The sequence below is a fragment of the Carassius auratus genome, chromosome 17 (assembly GCF_003368295.1).
Source record: "Carassius auratus strain Wakin chromosome 17, ASM336829v1, whole genome shotgun sequence".
NCBI lineage: Eukaryota > Metazoa > Chordata > Actinopteri > Cypriniformes > Cyprinidae > Carassius > Carassius auratus.
The window spans coordinates 14,532,173-14,541,146 of record NC_039259.1 but is presented as its reverse complement, the minus strand read 5'-3'; the positions used below and the strand labels follow the sequence as shown (position 1 = coordinate 14,541,146).

The 8,974-nt window shown below is 37.6% G+C and overlaps 1 protein-coding gene across 1 annotated transcript in view; it reads left to right on the top strand.

Moving 5' to 3' along the window:
• The first annotated feature begins 3,887 nt into the window (after window positions 1–3,887).
• The window catches only part of LOC113117339 (protein FAM196A), a 58,899-nt gene continuing 53,812 nt past the window's right edge, over window positions 3,888–8,974 (top strand). The window contains exon 1 of the mRNA XM_026285951.1: window positions 3,888–4,237. The gene's annotated coding sequence lies outside the window, so the exon portion shown is untranslated. The remainder of the gene's footprint in view (window positions 4,238–8,974) is intronic.

Here is an 8,974-nt window from a genome sequence, read left to right as displayed (position 1 = left end):
CTATCTAAAATGGCACATTTTGACTGTGAAACACATTAGACTAGATTGTATCAATGTATTGTGAAATTACTAAATTTATGTGTCAATCCATGTAAAGTTTTTACTTTAAACAATGTGCTGTCACTTTAATTTATTGCGTACAGCAAAGCAAAAACGGACTGGTAATTGCTGCACTGCTGCATATGCGTCGCTCCTAGAACGCACCGACAGACTGCTAATCCGTTAACATGTTGACTTTTAAACAATTGTTTTTAGTGAATCAAAACCATACAGCATTAACAGTGCAATCTTATTCACAAATAAATTATTATTTTAAATCAATTATTTTTAGTGAACCAAAACTTACAGCACGATCAATGTAGTCTGATTCACAAACAAATGAATGAAATGACTCCATTAAAATGATTTAGTGCATACTCCTTAACTCTTTTTGAACAAAACGGGTGGTTTAGAATTTACAGTTGCATTTGACAAATACATTTGCAATTAAATACAAAAAAAAAAGAAAAGAAAGGAAATAGAAGCATTTTCCCTTATAACCTAACATTATAACCTTACATCTGTAGATAATATAAAAGAAGAAATATTCCAGGGAGTGATTTTAATTATATTGCTTGTTACTTTTCATACCTATTTGTACTAGAAGTTTGGAAATGAGGTGACCTATAGGATGGTGAGAAAGCTCTTAAGAGATTGTTTGGTTATTATTCAGTTAGAATATATATATGCAGTGGCTCATACAGTATAAATAGTTGAAGTCTTGAGGGAATATGCACGAACATCATGAAATTAATGAGCAGAAGGTGATCTGTTCCAGTAACAATAAGAGGAAGCCCAGCGGCCTTCAGTGAGAGCTGGGCCAATGGTGATCAAGCAGCAGAAATAACTCTTAGCTGTGGCACGAGAAGAAAGCAGGAGAATGTGCTCACAACATCAAGATGGGGGGCACAGAGAGAGGATTTTCTCCTCTTTCCTTTCACTCCTCTGATTAGCCCTGCTCAGTAATATAGGCTAGAGCTCAGTGGAGAATCTCAGCAAACATCTCAGCTGTCTCTCTCAAGGTTTCTTTTCTTCATATCCAGACTCACACCTCAGGGCATGTTCAGATCAGCGTTAAAACAACCAGAAGAGAAAATGATTTCCTTATGTTGTTCTATTGCCAGTTGTTGACATCTAGGAATTTGAATTTGGCTTCTATGCAGAGAAAAATCACTCTTGACAGACAAATCGATCCATAAAATATCTAGCTCATAGCACTATGAGGAAGGCCTCACATGGCATCTGCCCCCCCCCCCCACCCAAACCATGAGGGTATCCAGTACGCCAGTAGGCCGACTCTGATTTCATTGTCACTTTAAAAGAGCTGATATCTAGCTCTCTGTGCTGGCGGCACCGGAAGACAATTTGAATTGCACGAGACAACCCTCAACAGTGCATCCTGGAAATGGCAGAAATTCCATTTAAAAGATTTGACCTCACTGAAAGTCACTGTATAATTTGCACACATTACCACTCAGGGCATTCTGGGAAATGTCAGCTCAACATACTTCCTGTTCTGAACATCTTGTGAAGGGAGCTTCCCCGAAAGTGTTTTACAAATCTTTTTTTTGTGTGTGTCTTCAAACTGTTTAAGCTGTGCTAGCAGATGGAGTCTGTATTCCTGCTAAATTATGAAGATTTTTCTCCTTCAGTAATTGGTGGAGGGAACAGTTTTATTTCACTTTCTGCGTAATGACAGCCGATGGCCTGAGGCACAGGGGAGAGAAGTTCCATTTCACAGACACCTGCAGAGACTAACAATTTGTGGCTAAGAGAGACACTGTGTATGAACTCCCTACTCACCCTCTAATGAGAACAGCCTTTTTTTGCTGTTTTAATTGCAGAATATGCATGCAGAATATTTTTTTCTGAAGTTCATGAATATGATATGAGCACATTTACTGATGTAGGAACACTTCTAGCTGCTGCGGAGTAAGCTGAATTTGTAAAGCAATCAAGCATTTTTTGGAGAAAAATACCGGTGCAAATGAAACGCCAAATGGTCTTGCAAGTACATCAGACTTTTAGTTAAATGCAAATTTAAAAGTAAATAAAACATTTAATTCCAACAAAACAACTAAATATAATTACTTGTTGCTATAATACTGTTTTAGTGTTTTTAAAAGTTGTTTCTTATGCTCACCAAGGCTGCTTTATCTGATCAAAAATACAGTAAATGCAATAATTAAAGCAGTCATTACTCGTCACATGATCCTTCAGAAATCATTCTAATATGCTGCTTCGGTGCTCAAGAAACATTATTATTATCAATGTTAAAAACAATTTATTTTGCTTTTTGTGGAAACCTTGAAGAATTTTAGTTTTACATGAAAAAATATCATAATGTAGAATTCAAAATGAGTTTCAATCAGCTTTTCAAACTGATTTTGAGAATACTGACCGTCAAGGTCACATCCTTGACTGTGAGTTCATTTATTATGATCATCAGATGTTGTTGTATTCCAGGTGCAGGGACAGTAAAAGGGTTCTGACACTCAGTTAATGCATCTAAGAATTGTTCTGAGGTAGGTTTATGATTTTTGTTTTTCATTCGCATCTCAGTGGCTGTGAGTGAATAAAGATTCAGTTTCACTTTTGGGTGAGGAGATGATCTTTATCCGTGGCATGAAATATTAAGGCTACCATTTATATGGCCTTTTTTAAGAAAATGTCTTAACTGAACTTAAAATGTCAAGTTGCACTTAAAATCTGCCATAATTGTAGAAATGATTTAGGTTAAGCAATGTGTCATATTTTTATACAATTGCATAAATAAGTTCCCGTAATTTACATACAAGTAGTTCTAAATTTAATTGAATATTTGCTTTATGCATGTATACTATGTATACTATGGAAAGCAAAGTGCTTGTTTTCCTAAACTACTGACAACATCATATGAACAGGTGGAACACTAATGACTAAAAACACTCATGAAATAATGAAAAAACTGATCATTTTGAGTAGAAGAACAACACGTGCTGACATCACAGTTTACTAAACATGATAAAACAGCACTGTAAGCCCTGGGTCAAACAATGCAACCATATTAATTATTCATGCCCCAGTGCATGCTGGATACAGCGGATGGGACTGAGCCACAAGTCATTCCTTCAGTGTATTGAACTAACAAAAATGCATTCATCCAAATCATATGCTATGCTTTTTGGTTTGACTTATCCTAATGGCAAAGCAAGATGCATTTCTTGTGTTCCTGAAAGCTGCAGGCCTGCTTTGTTAGAACACCAAGTAAACAAAACCCTAAATCAATCAAATAAACATTTGCCGTTCTTTCAACATGACTTACGTGATCTAAGATTCATTTTTGACAGCGTACAATTATTAGTGAGCATGGATAATCAGGAGAGTGGTGTGTCTTTGAAGCAGCAACTTATCCCCAGAGGAATTCTGGTAATTATAAAACACAGAGATGTCTCGCGTTAATTAACAATCCAATTACGCTTCCTTACATTGAATTTTTTTTTCTCACCCACACTTTGTTCTTCCAATCTCTCCATCTCTTTCTCGTTTAAATCATGTCATCTTGTAACGAGGTGTAATCAGTGTGGCTAGCCATTTAAAACGCGTCAGTATTATTACTTCTCAGCTTCCGAAACCCCACTAACACAGCCATCCGCCCACCCACTCCTCCGATTACATAAGCTTTGTGGGTTAGTAAGATTAGATAAGATAGCATGTGAAATGACCAATTAAACTGAACTAAAACAGGACTTCCCTAACCATATTTCTCATCTTACTTCCCAAACTCTCCTTCCCCTCCTCTCTCTCTCTCTCTCTCTCTCTCTCTCTCTTCTTATTAAACACACAGGGTCTGCACTCTGCAGCGGCGGGAGGAACATCGTCTGCGCGCGCTCGTGCCAAATATGTGCGCTTGAGTGTGTGCAGGGCACGCACACATGTGCCTCTCCCGGTAATGTGAGAAATCAAGAGGGACACATCTCCTTGTGGTGGGATTTCAATTTGACGCACTGAACGTAACTCTCCCTGCATGTGTGTCCGCTCGCTAGGCTACAGCTCCGGCGTCGGGCAAACCCTCTCACTGCTGCACTTCAGCCACTGTGGAATAACTCGTCTGCAGCCGGTCGCCCCGTATGGCTGCTAAAGAAGCGGACATGCCACAGTTCCACGGGAGACTGCCGCCTTCACTGTCTTCCTCACCTCCGCTAATGGTCCTCTCAGGGTGAGTGTGCTCTCCGTCCAGCCGTTTTCACATCAAGTGCTGGAGCAGGAAGGTCTTTTTATGCATTGCAATGTGCTTATTCGCTGACGGTTACTTACTGTACTGACTGAGTGAGTGAGTGAGTGAGTTTGGTTTCAATTACACTTCATCTATGCCTGTGCCACAGACTGGAATATATTAATTAATTTCACTTTTTTTTCTGTGGGAACGCTGGAGCTTGTTCCCAGGTTTGTGATTGACGTGGTTTGCTGGAGCTATTCTGTAGCCTATAGTTGGTTCTGTTGGTAAGTCCAGTCTCTCTGCAATTTGAAATTTTGAAAGCCACGTCACAATGCTTCCTGTGAAAGCTTCAAAAACAATATTTGTAGGTGTAAAGGTAATTTGATGAACGTGGGATTATGTCCTTCGTGGATGAGGGCTTTTTCTCCCACGCCTCAGCAGGCTCGCCACAATGCATTTGCAATTGGATGCTGTGATTTTTTCCATATGCATAAGGTGTATTTTCAGTTGAAGTTATGTATTTTAAATGGCGCAGACTTGTTTAAAATCTGTTAGTCACTATAATGGGGAGTTTAATAAGCATTTATTGGAAGCTGTATTGTAGATGTGACAAAAAATTATTTAGATAACTTTTATGTAAGGTATAAACCTGTCAGGAAAACATGATAGGATGTGCGTTTGAATGATGGCATCCCTGCCATATGATATTGTGCTACATTGTGTGTGTGTGTGTGTGTGTGTGTGAGACAGAGATTTCCACTCTGTCACGGACCACCCTATATGATGGAATGACACTTTCTATTTTCACTGTGATTCAGAATCTCATTTTCTTCAGATATGAACTTTTTGTCATTTGTACACATGACAGAATGGAAAAATCTCCAGGATATTTTTCACCCATTTTGAGTGAAAAGTTTCCATCATTCTTTCATTACCTTGTCCTTGTGGGAAGATCAGATGCTCTGTTTTTTTTAAATTTCTTTTTACAGATTTACCTTTTGATTCCAGGAAACCAGACTGAATCACTGCATCCTTCCGTTTTATTTTAGTACCATTTTCGTCCACCGTATACCTCAGTCCTGCAGTCTTAGGCCTCTAACTGAACGGAGGATGAATGTGTTTAGTCACGCTCCAGAGCGTCTTTACTCTCTTCCCTTATTTTTTGGTCTTTCTTCAGTTTTTGTTCACTTTCTGTAAGTCATGACTGATGATGGGCCATTGAAATAAGCTTTTGTGTTTAGATTCGGGAAATGTGTGAATAAAGGAAAGATCATTTAAATAATAAATTACATTATTTAATTTATTTTGTATAGCACACCAAATCTTCATTATTTTCACAGCAACATGTAGAACATATTAAACACCCACCTTTCTTTTGCTTTCTACCTTTTAACCCTTTCAGTCATTACACAATGTCCATTGTAGAGAAGATTTGTCAAAATACAAAAGGGGTTGTAAAATATTTCAGATTCTGCACTATTGTAGGCATTGATCAAATGAGCACATTTGTGACTGATCATTTGACTCTGTACTCTGTAAAAAGTATGAAATTATAAAAACAGTAAATAGAAGCATTTGAGAATTTTTTAATTCCACTGTAGGATGTTGAATAAACAATTGAATTATACATATTTTTTTACTTAGTGACTGTGATTCATGCACCAAAGGGTTACATTTTTCTTCCTTTCATACACCCTCTTACAGTGGTTTAATGACACCCCAGTGTACATCACAAATCCAAAAGGGGATTCCTCCATTTTCAGTCACTTTAATACTTTAGCTTGTTAGTAGGATTAGTGCCACATTTCTCATTCACAGCCCCCTTGCTCAGAGCTCTGGTAATAGAAGTCATTTGATCCCACTGTACTCCTTACATGGCTTGCTGATAAGTCTGTAAATCCAGTGCTACAAACTAGTCCACCTTTCTCTGTACCAGCTAGTGGCCAAAGGCAGTTTGATGTTTAGTGAAGCCTGACCCAACACAGAAAGACAGTAACCCCCTTTAAAATGGGGATTTTGGCATGTCCCACATTTTGACCTTTTTCAGCTGTTTGAAACAATTAAAATTTCATCATTAGTTTGGTATTAAATAATCAATTCATTGTAGTAAAAATGATTTTAATTATTATTATATATATTTTTTAATAAGTAAAAATATGGTTGCTAGTGCAAAAAATAAAATTGTGTAAAAATAATATATATATATATATATATATATATATATATATATATATATATATAATATGCCATAAAAATGTTTTCAAGCAATATACAGTTATTGATAACTGCAAACCAACATTTGGTCCCAAGCTAATAAGCCCATATAGAGTGACAGCTTAATTTAGGCTGGTTTGCCAACTTGTTACTTGCAACGTTGCCGCTCAAGCAGTTTTCATTCAGAATTGGATTTTCATTTATTATTTACCATTTATGCTGCCCTCCTGAGCCTGACAGTCAACATTCATGAAGGTTAAACATCTCCTTTTCACTGAAGTGTCAGGCTTAATTTGTAACCTGTTTGTGGAAAGTAGCATACATACTAGACAGCAGTTTGAGGACTTTTGGCCTCCCAGCGAGCAACCTTCCAGTAACTTTTCACTGTACCGCAGTGTCAGTGCTTTCGGGTTTCAGACTGTGCAGTCATGTGGAGACAACGGAAGGCAACGGCAGCTTGAGAAAATCATTAGATTGTTCTTCACGTTAAGGTTTGGTGCTACAAGCAGAGCTCAAAGCCCTTTGCAGAATAAAAGACAGAGATTACAGCTCTCCTAATATTAATGACTGTTGCACCACACACAGCTTGGGATATGGTTACGATAAAGGGAAGAGGGGGAAATTGGACTGCCAGTATATTGTGTTATACTGTGTGCTTTTTAAACAAGTGATGCATTTATAACTTGCAAGCGCCAATGTTTTCCAAAAGGAGACAATTTGCTGGAAGTCAATTTACAGGTCCTTTATTCCAAGGACTGAAGTTAGCGATTCATTTTCATATTATTTTTAATGCTGAACTGTTTGATGAATAATGTCAAAGGTAAGATCTGACAAACTAGTACAGAGACAGGCCAGCAGCCTTCATTTTTACCATGAAACCCCAATGCTAATCAATGGTCATGCGTCACAAAAAAACACGTCAAATTGTGACGTCTGTGACATTTCGAACAATATTGTATTACAAAGTGGTCAACACTTTTTCAAAGGGAAGTAATGAAATATGTCAGTTTAGTGTGTTATCAAAAGAGCAACAGACAGGGATGGCTCAAGACCTCAGCATGATGTAGAAGGACAGTCAGTCAGGCAGTGTTTTATCTGAGGCAGGACTGTACCCATCCTCTCTCTCTCTCTCACTCTTTCTCTCTCGCACTCTCTTGAATCTTGCATAGACATATTGGTGGGGCTGAAAGCTTCCTGGTAGTTGGCTGATTGCTTCACTCACTGTTTTTTTTCATAAAGGCACCATCATAAAAATAAAAAAAGAAGACAGAAAATCAAGCCATCAAATCAGCTCAGTTCAAACTGAAGGTTTCACACTGATCCAGACGTGATATTAGGAATACCATGGCTAAAATACATGCCTACATTCTCCACCATTATACATTTAAAACACAATTAGCAGTCAGAAAGAATGAATTGTGGCTAGAAAGAAACCCATTATAACAAAACACAACCATTGTATAATATGCATTATTATATTTTGCATTATTTTGCGGAAAGAATGAATAGTGGCTAGAAAGAAACCCATTATAACAAAACACAACCAATTGTATAATATGCATTAATATATTTTAATACATAACATTGTATTTTAAAGGTCGAGCCTACAAACCCCACACTTGTTTTATAAAATATTTGAGGCATATTTTAGAGGCAATCGCTCCATGTTGTCTATAAGCATTAACACCATTTCCCTGCTAAATGTTACAATGCTTCATTCACACATCATGCTTCATTTGCATTACAAAACGTGAATAATATTTGTAGGATTTACACAAGAGCTGAGTACAATAGCATGCAATAAAGCTCCTGATGCACAGACAACAATAAAACCAGCTAGTGCTGTTATATCACTGCGATGTAAAAGGAATACTAATTATATCTCTGTGGTATAAAAGTCATATCAGCTCTCAAATCCACAGTGAATCTTATTATCCCCCCAAAATCGTGAGATAAGGACAGATTTTTGATATGAAGTCCCTAGTGGAACTGACCTGTAAATCTGAGGTCTCCTCAATATCAGGTTGTGCTCCAAGTTGATAGGATTTAAAGAAAACCAAAGCTGGTATAAATGAAATCAGAAATATCTGAGAATAAGATAGCATTGAATAAGGATGTAAGATGATGTTTTGAGCAACACATTGTTTGGCAGAGGAAGAGCAATGGAAGCTTTACAGTTCCTGCTGCGGGGGATAACCATCCATTGACACAGCTGGATGAGAGTGTGGGTTAAAGTTAATAAATAAATGTGTTGAAAAAAAAAACCCCCTAAAAATGCACATAGCTAAAGAGTTAAAGTCTGTTTCTTTTTCACAGCCGTTTTCAATAGGAGCAGTGGGCCTGTTTGAACTGACATGCTGCTAAAGTGCATGAGGAGAGTTAAGAGGATTATTTTTGCAATTTTAGATTCAATGCATTACTCATAATCCTGGGGTTGATGGTGGCCAAATTGTCAGGGTCGAAGGGGGGACCTCTGTGTGTGTGCTTGAAAGAGAGAGAGAGCGTGAGAAAGAGAGATTTAGT